The sequence below is a fragment of the Saccopteryx bilineata genome, chromosome 5, assembly GCF_036850765.1.
Source record: "Saccopteryx bilineata isolate mSacBil1 chromosome 5, mSacBil1_pri_phased_curated, whole genome shotgun sequence".
NCBI lineage: Eukaryota > Metazoa > Chordata > Mammalia > Chiroptera > Emballonuridae > Saccopteryx > Saccopteryx bilineata.
The window spans coordinates 198,061,523-198,077,988 of NC_089494.1; the positions used below are offsets into that span (position 1 = coordinate 198,061,523).

Sequence of the window (16,466 nt, forward strand, 5' to 3'; positions counted from 1 at the left end):
GAGAGGGAAGAAGGAGAAAAGTCATGTTTTGCAGAGAGAGAGGGAGTGAAGGTGTACAGATGGGGAACCAGAGCTGAGGGGCTTTTGTGAGCTCTCCTGAGACTGGTGGGGCCTTTGATTCTAGGAGAAACTGAAGAAGATTCTCCTGGTTGTGGAACCGGGTAATGTGTCAGTGGCTTTGGGATCTCTGAATGAGTGAAAGGGAAGTGTTTTCCCTGTGTCTCTGCTTGTCAGCTGGTGTGAGACTTTAATAAAAGATGGCCCACCATTTTTTGGCTCTACTGTTTCTTTACCGTCTGCCCGAATCTAAGGAGAACCTGCATGTGCGTAGCCGCAGTGGCCGCCACTACTGGCCATACAGAACCATTCTTTAGTGCCTGAGGCAGATGCCATGGAGCCATCCTCAGTGCCAAGGGCCAACTAATCGAGCCATGGCTGCAGGAGGGTAAGAGGAGGGAGGGAGAGAGAGAGAAAGAGAGAGGGAGAGAGAGAGAGAGGAAGAGAGAAGCAAGAGGTGGAGGGGTAGAGAAGCAGATGGGTGCTTCTCCTGTGTGCCCTGACTAGGAATTGAACCCAGGACATCCACATGGTGGGGCGACACTCTACCACTGAGCTAACCAACCAGGGCCGGAGCTTTATTAACCCAACACACACACACACACACACACAAAAACAAAACAAAACAAAGAAAAACTACTACTGAGCTATATTGACATCAAATTGCTTAAAATAGTGATAAATACAAAATCTTAAAAGCAGTCAAAGAAAAAGATACAATATATACAGAAGAACAAAGATAAGAATGACTATACATTTGCTGTAAGTTCCATGTAAGTTCAAAAAGAGAAGAATGATGTATTTAAGTGTTGTTACACTAGAATTAATGTATCTTTAAAATCGAAGTTGTAATAAAATAAATATTTCCCTTTAGGTCAGGAATAGGCAAGCATGACCACCTCACCATTTTTATCAACATTTGTATTAGAGGTTTTACGTTGTGTGGTACAGCAGAAATGAAAGGCACACAGATTAAAAAGGAAAATATAGCCTGATCAGCTGTGGGCGCAGTGGATAGAGCATTGACCTGGGACACAGAGGACCCAGGTTTGAAACCCCGAGGTTGCTTGCTTGAGCACAGGTTCATCCAGCTTGAGTGCAGGATCATAAACATGACCCCATGGTCGCTGGCTTGAGCCCAGAGTCTCTGGCTTGAGGAAGGGGTCACTCAGTCTGCTCTAGCTCCCTGGGTCAAGGCACATATGAGAAAGCAATCAATGAACAACTAAGGTGCCACAATGAAGAATTGATGCTTCTCATTTCTCTTCCTTCCTGTCTGGTCTATCCCTATCTGTCCCTCTCTCTCTGTCTTTGTCTCTGTATGTTTCGCTTAAAAAAAAAAAAACTATCCTTATTTGCAGATGATACAATGACATTAAAAAAAATAAGAAATGCTTAGACAAAAATTGTCAAAATATATGCAAGTCCTGTAGATTGAAACTAAAAGGCACTAATGAGAGAAATTAAAGATCTAAACAAATGGGGGAATTGACTATGTTCATGAAATAAAAATTTTTTAATTTTGATGTCATTTTTCTTCAGATTGATCTACAGTTTCAGTGTAATCCCAATCAAACTCATTGGATGCTTTATATAGATTGATAAACTGATCCTAAAATGCATGTGCAAATAAAATGCACCTAAAATAGCTAAAACAACATTAAAAAGGAAAAACAAAGTTGGAGGACTTAGATTTTGCAGTTTTAATAATTATAATAAAACTTTAGCATTTAAGGCAAAACAGTCAGTTTCTGACCTTAAATTAGGTAGAGTTCTAAGATATGGCACCAGCAGCACAACCTATAAATATTTTTTTAATTGATAAACTGGGTTATCAAAATTAAGAATGTCTGTTGTTAAAGGACACAATCGCAGACTGAGAAAATATTTGCACAGAGAAAATATCTGCTAATTATATATCTGATTAAAGACTTGTATCTTGCCCTGGCCGGTTGGCTCAGCGGTAGAGCGTCGGCCTAGCGTGTGGAGGACCCGGGTTCGATTCCCGGCCAGGGCACATAGGAGAAGCGCCCATTTGCTTCTCCACCCCTCCGCCGCGCTTTCCTCTCTGTCTCTCTCTTCCCCTCCCGCAGCCAAGGCTCCATTGGAGCAAAGATGGCCTGGGCGCTGGGGATGGCTCTGTGGCCTCTGCCTCAGGCGCTAGAGTGGCTCTGGTCGCAACATGGCGACGCCCAGGATGGGCAGAGCATCGCCCCCTGGTGGGCAGAGCTTCGCCCCTGGTGGGCGTGCCGGGTGGATCCCGGTCGGGCGCATGCGGGAGTCTGTCTGGCTGTCTCTCCCTGTTTCCAGCTTCAGAAAAATGAAAAAAAAAAAAAAAAAAAAAAAAAAAAAAAAAAAAAAAAAAGACTTGTATCTTGAATATATATATAAAGACCTCTTAAAACTAAATGTTGATAAGAAAATAATCTTAATTAATTAAAGCAAGAGTTTGAACAGACACTTCACCAAGAGATACAAATTGCAAATAGTTACATGAAAAGAATTCAACATCATATGTCATTAGAGAAATGCAATTTAAAACACAAAGGGTTTCTACACACCTATTAAAATTGTTAAAATTAAAGCACTGACCATAGCAAAGGTGGATAAGATGTGGTGCAACTACGCAGAAGTCTAATACACTGTTGGTGGGAATGTAAAGTGGTACAATCACTTTGGAAAACAGTTTTACAGTCTCTTAAAAAATTAAATACTCACCTACCATATGACTCACCCATCCTACTTCTTGGCATTTTCTCAAGAGAAATGAAAGAAGACGTCTATACAATACTTGAATGTTCATAGAAGGACATTTGTAGGAGCTAAAAACCAGAAGCAACACAAACGTCCTAAACAACTGAATGAATAAACTGTATTCCATCTATACACTGAACGACTACACAGCAAAAAATGATACAAACAACTGATGCATGGAACAACACAGATAAATCTCAAAATAATTATCCTGGGTGAAAGAAGCCAGATGAAATCAATATACACTGTATGATTTCATTTATGAATGCATCTTGAGAACAGTTCCAAAAAACAGATCAATGATTGGGTACAGGCTGGGGTAGGCACAAAAGAGGGATTACAAAAGGGCATTAGAAAACTTTTGGGGGTGATGAATAAGATCACTGTATTGACTTGGTGATAGATTCACCTTTATATTAAAACTTATCCAATTGTGCACTTTAAATACACGAAGTTTATCGCATGCCACTTACACCTCAGTAAAGCTGTTTAAGGAAATAAGAACTTAAAACACCACTAAAACAACTTAGAAGGGCACAGTAGAGACATACATCTGCCATCCAGAGAACATAAATACAAGATTTTTTCTACATGAGGGAGACTCGCAATCATTCTACATACACGACAAATGAACAAGAAGAAACACAAAAACACAAAATTTTCATTTAGAACCACCATAGCTACCAGAAAGGTAATATAATGCTGGGATAAGCATATTGAGCCTTCATTAAACACAAAGATTTATTCTTGTTTCTCATGTTAACTCAATGGAAATTGAACACATGCTACTGGATCTGGCCTGTCACTCATTCTGCTGCTATTATGGGAGTTCACAGGCAGCTGAGGCCACAGAGGGTAAAGATGCCAGCAATTTACATATCACATTAAGTATGTGATGACAGAATTGCTGGGCAATATTAATTTCTCACCCCACATGTACTTCAAAGGTGCAAGATAGAAAAGGGAAGTGCATTTCATGTGTTCCATGGGGAAATATACATTAGGGAGCATTCCAGGAATTCCCTGTTTAAAAAATAATACATTATCAGGACAAGACTCAAGAAACTAGAATGGTGTTAGCTCTGGGGAATAAACAAGAGAATAGAAAAAAGTTTACTCTTTGCTATGTGGCTTTTTCTATGCCTGAAAGTTGTCATGAGCCCAAGTTACAATTTCAAGAGCAACATAAATAATACTTTTTAAATGAAGCGCAGCTCTCCTGCTGGGATTACCTGTCCTATGGTCAATCCTGAGAAATGGGTCTGGTACTAGGGCTCTTCGCTCCATTTTAGTTGTTACTCCTTTTTAAATGTACTACTGCTTCTACAAACTCTATTTGACAAATTAATGAGTGCACCTCTTGCAGAGATAACTGGGCAATGGTGGCTGGTAACCTTGTAATTACAAATGGGGGTGAAATATAAATTATAAATACTTAATGGGACCCATCAGTCCAGCTACAGTAGCTAGGGAAACATGGGTTAACCCATTAGGTTGTTTTTTCATCTATAACTCAATGGCTATCTTTATCGTTTTACAGAGTTGTAGCTAATTTACATTCCCTTGGCATCTTTTGAAAATATTCATCATATACAGCATTAATGTTAACTGCTTTCCAGAGAGAAACAAAATGTGCAGTTATCCATCTTCAGCCATGTCACTGGAAGATATTTTTCTCTGTCATTTAGTCACTTTGCATTCTATTAGAAAAGCTTCCAAAATGTTAGCAGGCATCCATTATCAGTTAAAATACATTTTACTTTCAATATTTCATAGGTATCAACTGGAGATTGTTATAAATATTCTTTGCATATTATCTCCTGATAAATTCTAATGGAGAAAAAAACTGCTTATGTTCAAGAAAATCTAATTTGAGAGTTTAGTTTATCCTTATACAAGCACCCACAGGAAAAGCAGCATCTGTGCTTAAGCTAGTTATTTACTTTAAAAAAGAAAGAAAAAGAACACAAACATGTTAATTATTCTTTACAATTCTGCATAAACCCAGGTTTTATATAATAATGGTACAATCTTCTCTCCAGTACCTGTCTACTCTCTTTAACAATGTATTTTTTTAATAAAAATGTATTACTTTTCTTTATAAAATTATCAAAAGGAACCTCAATATAAAATTACATTTGTCAATGGCTATAGTTCCAAGAACAATTTTTGTACCAAACTTATTATTAATTTTTCTCAGGCATATCTGGTTTCAAAATCACATTTCATCATTGACAAACTGTAATTTTGAACAAGAAACATACCTCTCTGATGCTCAATTTTCTTATCTATAGAATGGGGACAATAATCCATGCATCATAGGCTTGTTGTCAGGTTTAAATTAGATTATATATGCTTGGCATATGGTAAATATTCAACTAATTTTCTCACCTTAGCCCTAGAGTTATAAGCAGCAAACCCAACTCAGCCAAAATTTTTTTAAATAAGAAAACTGTAACTTCCCTTTCTGTTCATGGTTTAATTGTATCAAGTGAATTTGGTTTGTTTAATGGGTCATTACTAGATCACACATGTATATTTATATAATTTTTGTACTTTGTAACTTGGATCTTATACATTCTATTATTAAAAGCACAGTTTCAGAACACCAACCTCATAAATCAGTAGTAATAGTTCCATTTTGGCTACATAATGTGATTTCACATGTGTAAAACGATTGCATCAATACTATGAAACTTTTTAGACCCAGGAAACCATTCACAATTATTTGAGCACCCTAAGACAGTACAGGAATAATTTTATAGAATTAGGCTGAGAAGTGGAAAACTGGTCATCTACAGATTTTAGTGTCTTGGTGAAAAAAGGCCCAAAGTAATAACTGGCAACCAAAAAAACTCCTTTATAAAGGTTTTCTCCAACCAACCCTACTAAGACATAACCAATAATCAAAAACACACTATAAATATTCAACACATACAAAAAGGCATGGATGTTTATCAGCCTTAAACAATTATAATCAGACCATTCTCTTTTCAACAAAAATTTTAGTGCTTACCAGGTACCAAGCTTTGGAGACCCTAGATTAAAAGATGTACCATTTTGTCCCCCAAGGAATCCACTTTCTAGTGGCTTAAGTTGTCAGACGTGTTAACAGGTAACATAAGGTGTGATGAAGCAGATATAGAGAGTAGTGTAAGAGTGGCACCTGGCCCTGAGCACAGGCATGAGAAAGAAGTTAGCAAAGCCCAGATGCAAGAAAACAGCCATGTAGGCAGACACCCGCAGGACCCTGTCTAAATAAAGAGCTGGATCTGGATGAACTATTTGAAAATCTGCCTTGTTGAAATTAGTAAGGAAGCCTGAAAATGAAGCACAAATTCTTTGCAGTCTGACAGGCTATTCCCTTGCCATCTTAAAATTATAAATATGAGCTGCCTTAATGCTGACTGAAAATGTCACCACATGCAATTCAATCTTTATTAATCCAAAGTTGTCAGGTAGACTATTTCAAGAAGCTGTATCGGCAACTGCCAACAACAAACAGAAGCAAGCAAAATTTTAAGATTTACTTCACGAAGAGAAAGCATGGAATATGTTAACTAAAGAAAGAGTATGCATTCAAATGAACTTATTAACAAGAATCTAACAGCTGCCAGATTACTACTAAGAAATGAAGAACCTGTTGAAATGGAAACCACTAGAGGAAATAGTTGAACAACTGCTAAAAAGCACAAGAATATTCCCACACACACACACAAAAAAAGATTCCAAAAATACATCAGCTGGCATTGCTTAATTTGAAAGAATAATACTTCCTGCAGCATGGGAAGTTCCCATGCTAAAACAAAGGTCCAGTTTTGTACTTACTGGTTTTTACATTCACTAATTTGGGCTTTATATGTTTTATATACCAAATGCATTTTAGAATCATAAGTGACCTTCATCATCCTCATAAGTGACCAAATCAGGCCAGACATAGACATCACAGAGACATAGACATCATGCTTATTATATAAAGAATCATGTTATTAGAGTAAAATCTGAGGTATTTCTACATCTCTAAAAAATCATCATTTGTACTAACAAATTTGTCTCAAAACAAAGTATGTTAATGTGCATTACTTGCAATTACCAATCAATAAGGAGAGTCTCCTTTGCCTAAAAATTATTTTTTAAAAAGCACATTCTGAACATGTTTTATAATGTCAAATTTATATATTTTCTTCAGTATAAGCACATTCCTTATTTGCCACCTTGCAGGATAATATTTAACCATAATATCCGAGATTGCTTTAAACTTATCCCCCCAATATATTTTCACACTTATTGTCCAAAGCATTGTAAAAGTACTTTATGTTCACATTGGCCCGTGCTGAAACTATATTATCAACAATTTTTTTTTCATGAAAAGGTTAAGCATATAGTGAAAAAAAATGGGTTTTAAGCTAAATGCACCCTGACCAGTTGGCTCAGCGGTAGAACATCAGCCCAGCATGTGGATGTCCCAGGTTTGTTTCCTAGCCAGGGCACACAGGAGAAGCACCCATCAACTTTTCTACCCCTCTCCCTCTCACTTCTCTCTCTCTCTCTCTCTCTCTGTCTCTCTCTCTCTCTCTCTCTCTCTCTCTCTTCTCCTCCCGCAGCCATGGCTTGATTGGAAGGAGTTGGCCCTGGGTGCTGAGGATGGCTCTAGGGCCTCAATTGCTGAGCAATGAAGCTGAGCCCCAGATGGGCAGAGCATCATCACCCCCTAGTGGGCTTGCTGGGTAGATCCCAGTGGGGGCACATGCAGGAGTCTGTCTCTCTGCCTCCCCTCCTCTTACTGAATAAAAAAAAAAGAAAAATAAATAAATAAAAGAGCTAAATGCCGTTTACAAACTTAAAGTATGTCCACTTATAGCTTGATATTCTATGGAGTTCAAAATTCACTATCCAAAAATACAAGCATGTTTTTGGCCTCTATTATGGTTCAGAACAAAATGGTTAATGATAGCCCTGGCTTGATAGCTAAGTTGAGTGTCATCTCAGTGCACCTGGTTGAAGTTTCTTCCCTGGTCAGGGCACATACAAGAGTCAACCAATGAATGCATAGATGAGTGGAGCACAAATTGATGTCTATTTTTCTCTCTCTCTCTCTCTCTTCCCCCCACCTACCTTTCTCTCTCTAAAAAAAAAATTAATAAATTTTTTTAAAATGTAACTGTTAATGATATACTTCATAGGTGAGGAGGAAGCATGTGCTTTCTATTATGAAAGAGCCAGGTGAAACATGTCCTTCATGTTATTCATGGGTATGCACTTTGCTGTCTTATATCTTTGAATGAATATTTTGCCTTTAGAAATGTTGTAACAGCCCTGGCCAGAGAACTCGGTTAGAGCATTGGCTGAAGCACAGTAGTTGCTGGTTGGATCCCTGGTCAGGGCACATATAGGAACAGATCTATGTTCCTGTCTCTCTCTCTCTCTCTCTCGCTTCCTCTCTGGCTAAAATCAATAAATTAAAAAAAACACAATGTTGTAACAGAAGCATAACTTCTCTTTTCTCTGTAATGCCCCATAGCACCAGATGTAATACTCTGCAATACGGAAATGATCTTTAATCATTTTTGTTTGTTGCCTAAACTTTTTAAATTTAGAATAAGCCCATAATCAGCCTCATGAAGCATCAAATATTTGGTAGGAATTCAATGTGATCAAGGAAGAGTTTTTGAAAAGTTAACCTAGTCATCCTTCTGAAACTTCATCTTGACCATAATATCTCTGTTAAAAATAAATAATAAAATGGAGACAATTATAGATTTAAGTGTCTCACCCAGGGCTACTGGAGAGAATTACCTTGAAGGACTACAAGATACCAATTTGTAAATTTTATAAAGTACAAAGTTAATATTTTTTAATTTGTTGTAAATTTTCTGACTGCTGAGTTTAAATAACAGCTGTTTTGTCTGAATTATTCTGATAACTTACTCTAGAAATACAGTTGACTCTTGTACAACATGGCTTTCAACTGCTCAGGTCCATTTATACGCAATTTTTTTTCACTAAATATAGTCAGCACTTCTTATTCATAGTTTTTCATCTGCAGATTTAACCAGTCAAATCAAAAACAGTATTTTCACACTTCCAACTTCAGTTTCCCAACTCTAAATTTTCCTCATGGTTGGTTGAATCCATGGATTCAAAGTGACAACTGTAGAGTCAAAACTCATACACAAATATTTGACACTACTTACCCTCACATTATTCAAAGTCAACTCTATTTGTGATTTGGGGCTTCCAGACAAGTCTTAGGATGTATCCCTCATACATATCTCCTGCCTTACTTCTTGTCAGTCTTTTCCAAGCCTTGCTCACAAGGACTACACCACATTCACACAGCCTATTCTCAGTCATACAGCACCAAAAAGAGACCTTTCTCCACCTTCTCATGTCTATAATCATTTACAATGGTGAGTCACTTGAAAGGTTTAAACAGAGAAATAGCATAAACAGATTTATATTTTATAAAAGGCACTTTCAAAAGTAAGTTTCCAATCAGATTTAATGAAGTACCTCTTTCTATGCTCTCATTGTCCCATAAGCATGTTTATTAAGATTTCAGAGACAACAAAACCCAGATCCTCAAATCCCCTATCTTCTCCCTTCACATCTTAAGCTCTTTTAATTATTGGGCCTCTTTAGGATGCTCTCCCCCACCTTAGGTGATTCTAGTTTTTTCAATAGCAACCAAAGCCACTTCCTTTTCCAAGTAAGATGGAGTAAAAGAGAATGGATTTATCTTTTTTATGAAAAAAAGAACTTTAAATGGGAAAAATATATGAAATGACAACTCTAAAGATACTGAGCATCAGACAATGACAAACAGTGACTTCTAAGAGACATGGAAAAAAGTGAATCCTACAATTGCCTAAGCTCAGTGCCTAAGAAATTCTACAAACTCTGATTCAGAGAGAGAGAATCTATGCCTGATGAGATAAGATGACAGTGGAACCCTATTCTCTACACTTCCTGAACTTGTTTGGCTTTTTTCTTCAGGTTTTCAATCATTATTTCTTTAAATAGGTTCTCAGTCCCTTGCTCTCTTTCTTCTCCTACTGGTACTCCTATAATGTTGTACTTAATATTGACCCAGGGGTCCCTTAGACTAGCGTCATTTTTTAAAATTATTTTTACTACTCCAATTGGGTGTTTTCTTTTACCTTGTCACTGTGATCCTCTGCTTCTTGTAATCTGCTGTTCATTCTTCTAGTGTATTCTTCATTTCAATTATTGTATTCTTCACTTCTGATAACCTACCGAATTGAAGAAGATATTTGCCAACAATACATCCAGGAAGGGGTTAATATCCACAATTTATAAAAACTCATAGAGCTCAACACCAAAAAAAAAAAAATCTATATAGAAAACGGGCGAAAGACCTGAATATACACTTCTCAAAAGAGGACACACAGATGAACAATAGACATATGAAAAAATGCTTAGTGACACTAATCATCAGAGAAATGCACACTAAAACCACAACGAGCTATCACATTACACCTATCAGAATGCTTATCACCAATAAATCAAGAAGCAACAACTGTTGCTTGGAGGTATGGGAAAAAAGAACCCTCATGCACTGTTGGTGGAAATGCAGTTTGGTACAGCCATTCCATGCAGAATGGAAGGTCCTCAAAAAATTAAAAATGGAACCGCCTCATGATCCAGCAATTCCACTTCTGGAGATTATATATATATATATCTCCAAAGAAACCCAAAACACTGATTTGAAAGAATATATACACTATGTTCACTGCAGCACGACTTCTAATAGCCAGTATATGGAAGCAACCCAAGTGCCCACCCAAGAAATACATATATGCAACAAAGTATTACTTGACCAAAAAAAAAAAAGAACAAATATCTCACCATTTGTGACAACACAGATGAACCTGGAGTGTATTATGTTAAGCAAAATAAGATAAAGACACATACCATATGATTTCACTTATATGTGTAATCTAAAGAACCAAATAAATGAACAAATAGAAACAGACTCAGATATACAGAGGAAAAACTGAGATAGCCAAATACGAGGGGTGTTGGGGACACTGGGTGAAAAAGTTGAAGGGATTGAGAAATACTGATTGGTGGTGACAAAATAATCCTGAGGATGTAAAGTACAGCACAGGGAATATAGTCAAGAATATTGTAATTACTATGTATGGCATCAAATGGGTACTTAAATTATAATTATTGAGGGCATCACTTTGTAAATTACATAATTGTACAGCTGAAACTAATATAAAATAATATTGCATATCAGCTGTAATTGAAAAATAAAATTTTTTTAAATGACAGTGGGAGTTCAGAGACGCCAAAGCAGCTAGAGTTCATCAAGAGAAAGACTGCTGAGAACTGTAAGACGAGAGTACTAAGATCTGAGAAGCAGCCCCTTCATGTCTTCAGCTGGGGCTGACGGGAGCGCAGGTGTGAGGAATCTACCCAAGACTAAGGAAAGAAACATCCAAAAAGATTAGAGGGGAGAAAAAGCCAGAGTTCACATGGGTCCCACTAGTCAGAACTGAAAACCTCAAAAAGGTTTTGCCCAATAGTGTGGAAACAGCTCCAAAGTAAGTGCAGTGTATCTAGGTAATTCTACCTGACAAAGCTTAATGGCAAGACTCAAAAGGATCAAACACCTAAATTATTAAACTGTGTCCCATAATAAAACTCAACAGTAATTTTAGGAATATGAAACTATCTAGCACCAACAAGGTAAAATTCAAAATGTATGTCATCCAGTAAAAATTAGCAAGTATGTGAAGAAACAAATTTCACCCATAATGAGTAAGAAAAAATGCCTATCAGTTGGAATTGACCTAGAAATTACACAATGATAAAATTAGTAGACAAGGACAATAAAAACAGTTATAACTAAATGCATTCCATCTCTTCAAGAACTTAAAAGAGAACTGAACTGGCTAATTAGAGACACAAAGATACAAAAATATAGTCACCTCAAACTTAAAGAACTATAAAGTGCTATGCTGGCAAAGAAAATGCAGAAACCATTGTATATAAAAAGACAAAAATATATTAAAAGTAAAGGGACCAATAACCTCAGAAGAATTTAAGACATTTATCATTTTTATAATTTTTTACCTTAAGTAATTTTTTAAAAGAGTGTAAAGAAATAGTAGGTTTTTGTTTCCACGCCATCTCATTTACATTCTATGTTTCAAAAACTGATGTTCTTGTTTACAAATTACCCAGTCTAGGGTAATCTGTTATGGTAGTCCAAACTGACTAAGACAATATACCTACTAGTGGTTGCATTAGACTTTAATAAAAATTAAATCTCAAGGATTTTATATTTCGGTCTTTTATTTATCATTTTCATTCTAACCTATATAGTCCTCCAAAAAACCTGCAATCATCTATTGTCCACTGGTAAAACAATAGTGGCAAATTTATCACTTCATAATCCTAGTGTTCTTTGTGATAAGTTAGCAAATTAGGCATCTGTTTGCATTCTATGCAAACTTTCAGCATGAGAATTCAGTGGAACTAGAAAACTTAATCTCTATTAAAAAGTACATCTTGTGCAACATTTTGGCAGATGGTTTGCAAACTAAATGTACACAAATGAGTCAATTTCCTTTTATTACCCATAAATATTGTGTACAACCAGACATTTCATTGTTTACCAATCCTGGTTTATAATTTTTATGCAAAGTATATTGATTTAGATAACTCTAAACTACTCAATTATAAATTATAAGTAGGCAAGGATATTAAATGTCATTGCAAAAAATATATAATTAACAGTAATTTCTCCAACAAGAAATACTCAAGTTTATAAAAAAAAAAGAATATTCTATTTTATCAAATAATGATCTAGGATGACAATCACCACTATAATTTAGAAGTATGAATATAGTTACATACAATGGCTAGACTATTTTAAAATTTGTTTCTTGCCCTGACCAGATAGTTCAGTTGGTTGGAGCATCATCACAAAACACAGAGGTTATCAGTTTGATACCCGGTCAGGGCATACACAGGAACAGATTAAAGTCCCTGTCTCTTTCTCTCTCATTCTCTTCCTTTCTCTCTCTAAAATCAATAAAATAAATATTTAAAAATTTTCTTTCTTGCAAAGGTTTTTACCTCTCTACACAATGCTTTACAGAAAATGATTTAAATAATATTTCTCCATTATAAGCAATATAATATTAAGGTGATGAAATTATTAAGTTGAATTGTGTGTATATATATATATATATTAAATAGTGTGCAAAGTATGAAGACACCAGCATTCATAATAAATATTTCAGATATAATAGCTTTTATTTTTAAGTATCTCAACATTTTATGTTTTATATTTAGTTTGTTAATCATGAAAAATATATATAACATAAAATATAGCATTTTAACTATTTAAAGTATACAATTTAGTGGCCTTAAGTACATTCAAATTTTCATGCAATCATCAACACTATCCATCTCCAGAACATTTTCATCATACCAAACTAAAACTCCATATTCATTAAAATTCCATATTACTCACCTTGTCCCCAACTCCTTGTGATCACTATTCTGTCTCTATGAATTTTACTATTCTAGATAGTTAATGTTAGTAGAATCATGATACATTTTGATCTCCTTTTGTGTATAATCCAGAGATATTTTTTGTGGTTATTTTATTATATATTTTATATATGATTATTATATTATATATTATATAATATATTTTTATATCTTTTCTTTGTGATGGGATATATATAACATCCAAAACTTGTAACAGTCTAATTTGAATAAATACCAACTTAACTTCTTCTATATAGCTGCACCCCTTTAGACATAGAAATTTCATCTTCATACATTGTGTATGCACTAACAGAGATTAATAATTATTTCTATGCATTTGTTGTTGGAAGAAAATTAAAGTGGAGTTATAAACCAAAATTACAATGACACTGGTTTTGACACTTGTTCATGAAGTTACCCTTTACTGGAAATCCTTATATTTCCAAATGGCTTCACGTTACTGTGTAGTGTTCTTGAGCATGTTTTCATTTCTCCTTCATTTTTGAAGGATGGTTTTCCAAGATATTAATTTCTTGGCTGACATTATTTCCTACAAGATCTGGTAAGAAATTAGCTGATAACTTTATTGAGAAGTCCTTGTATGTGACAAGTTGCTTCTCTCCTACAGATTTCAACATTTTCTCTTTGTCTTTGGCCATTGACACTTTGATTATACTGTGTCTCAAAGTGGGTCTCTTTAGATTTATCCTACTTGAAGTTCATTGAACTTCTTGGATTTATTGATTCAGAAATTCCATCAAATTTGGGAAGTTTTCAGCCACTACTTCTTCAAATAACCTCTCTGCACTGCTCTCCCTCCCTTTTCTTTGTTGCTCTAGAATAGATGATGATTCACATGTCCCTTTGGCTTCATTTACTTTTATTTAATTTCTTTCTTTCTGTTCTTCTAACTCATAATTTATTTTTTTTCTTTTTTTTTCAAGAGACAGATAGGCAGACAGAAATGTAGAGAGATGAAAAGCATCAACTCTTTTTTGAGGCATTTTAGTTGTTCATATGTAGACATGATAAAGCAGATTAATGTTACTCAATTAGTTAGTCCTCTGGCCTGACCTGTGGTGGTGCAGTGGATAAAGCGTCGACCTGGAAATGCTGAGGTCGCCGGTTCGAAACCCTGGGCTTGCCTGGTCAAGGCACATATGGGAGTTGATGCTTCTAGCTCCTCCCCCCTTCTCTCTCTCTCTGTCTCTCCTCTCTCTCTCTGTCTCTCCCTCTCCTCTCCAAAATAAATAAATAATAAAAAATAAATAAATAAAAAAATTAGTCCTCAAATTATAACACAAACAAAGCCCTGTACTGATAGTATCACACTTTTTTTTATTATTTTATACTTCTTTTTACCTGTTATCCCAATTACTCTCATAAAAACTAAATTGAACCATATGGTACGATCAGTTGCCGTGTGATACAAAACACGTTTTTCTACCAGAATGGCTGGAGCAGAGTTACAGAAGAAGGCTTTATGGTTCCATATCCTAAACCTGTAGATGAGGGCAGAGGTGAGCTCAGAAGAGGGAATAAGATAGCTAGGGATGAAGAATGCCCTTCTGAATTGGAGCAGTGACTATCTGTTAACCAGTATGGATGGATTTCAATATAATAATAACAGAACTAGGGCAAACTGGCTTATGTACAATCAGATCATTCCCTGACTTTTTATTTGTACCCCTAATGCTTCTAGGATAATTTTTCAAGCCATAGCATATGTTTGGATAAATTTAATCTCTTCTTTAAAAAAAAAACTGTAAAGCGCCTGACCAGGTGGTGGTGTAGTGGATAGAGCATCGAACTGGGACCCAGAGGATCCAGATTCAAAACTCTAAGGTCACCAGCTTGAGTGCGGGATCATCTGGTTTGAGCACAGCTCACCAGCTTGAACCCAAGGTTGCTGGTATGAGCAAGGGGTCACTTGGTCTGCTGTAGCCCCCTGGGTCAAAGTACATATGAGAAAGCAATCAATGAACAACTAAGGTGCCGCAATGAAGAATCTATGCTTCTCGTTTCTCTCCCTTTCTTTCTGTCTGCCCCTATCTGTTCCTCTCTCTGTCTCTATCTCTGGCACACACACACACACACACACACACACACATAATAAAATGTAAAGCAATTTACCTAGCAACACTTCCTGCTTTAGGAATCTGATGGGCAAACTGGTTGCTAGGCAAAAACTAATTCTTTTTAGGAACAACCAAAATGAGCAGGTCACCTTTTTTTCCAACAAAAAACAAAGCCTTACACCTATAGAGGCCTGCCCAAAAACAGGTTTGGAGGATTTCACTGGGGTCTCTTATCAACACTGTTCATAATTAGATAACTAAGACTTATTCTTATTTAAGGACAAAGGAGAAACTGCAGGAGAGTTTATCACATCACAACTAATGAGAGAAACAACATTCAGGCAAAACTACAAGGAGTGATTTTTCAAAATCACCTTCTTTTCCAATACTTTGCATTTTAATATTCATATGTTAGAGATACTATGTTATTCAAACTAGGATACAGAGTGGCATGCCAAAGGTTATATTTCCACAGGATAAATAAAGCATGTCCTTCTTGAATATCTATTATCTTTAATAGTAGAAAAAATTAATTTTTTTCTAGGTAAAAATAAACATAGATTTATCTCTGAACAGAATCTAATATTACACAAATTGTTAAGAAAATATGAGACAAAGAAATAAATTTTTATAATTATGGAGTACTGCATTATATTTCAGTCTTAGGTACCCTGATGGTGGGGGCTGTACTCCTTAAATATTCTCTACCCTGGCTGTTGCACTAATCTCTTTAATGACAGAAAAACAAAAAAAAAAACACTGCAAAAGCTAGTAGTTTAAAATAACAGTGATTTGTTATTTCTCACCATTTCATGGGTTGTCAATTTGAACATTTTTTTCAGTCACACTTGGGACCACTCATGTACCTGCCATTACTTGATGGCTCCACTGGGGCTGGAGACCAAGATGGCCACACTCACATGTAAAAGCTGATGCTGGCAACTTATTCAGAAGCTTTGGTTGTCCTGCATTTGGCTTCTTATTCCCAATAGGATAGTCAGGGTTTTTTACAGGATGGTGGTTTTAAGGTTCCAATAAGGTAAA

At 35.9% G+C, this 16,466-nt stretch overlaps 1 protein-coding gene across 1 annotated transcript in view; it reads right to left on the reverse strand.

The window, feature by feature from the left end:
• The window catches only part of ARHGAP24 (Rho GTPase activating protein 24), an 881,345-nt gene that overhangs the window by 754,699 nt on the left and 110,180 nt on the right, over positions 1 to 16,466 (reverse strand). Inside the window, exon 2 of the mRNA XM_066233836.1 lies at positions 9,972 to 10,064. The gene's annotated coding sequence lies outside the window, so the exon portion shown is untranslated. The remainder of the gene's footprint in view (positions 1 to 9,971; positions 10,065 to 16,466) is intronic.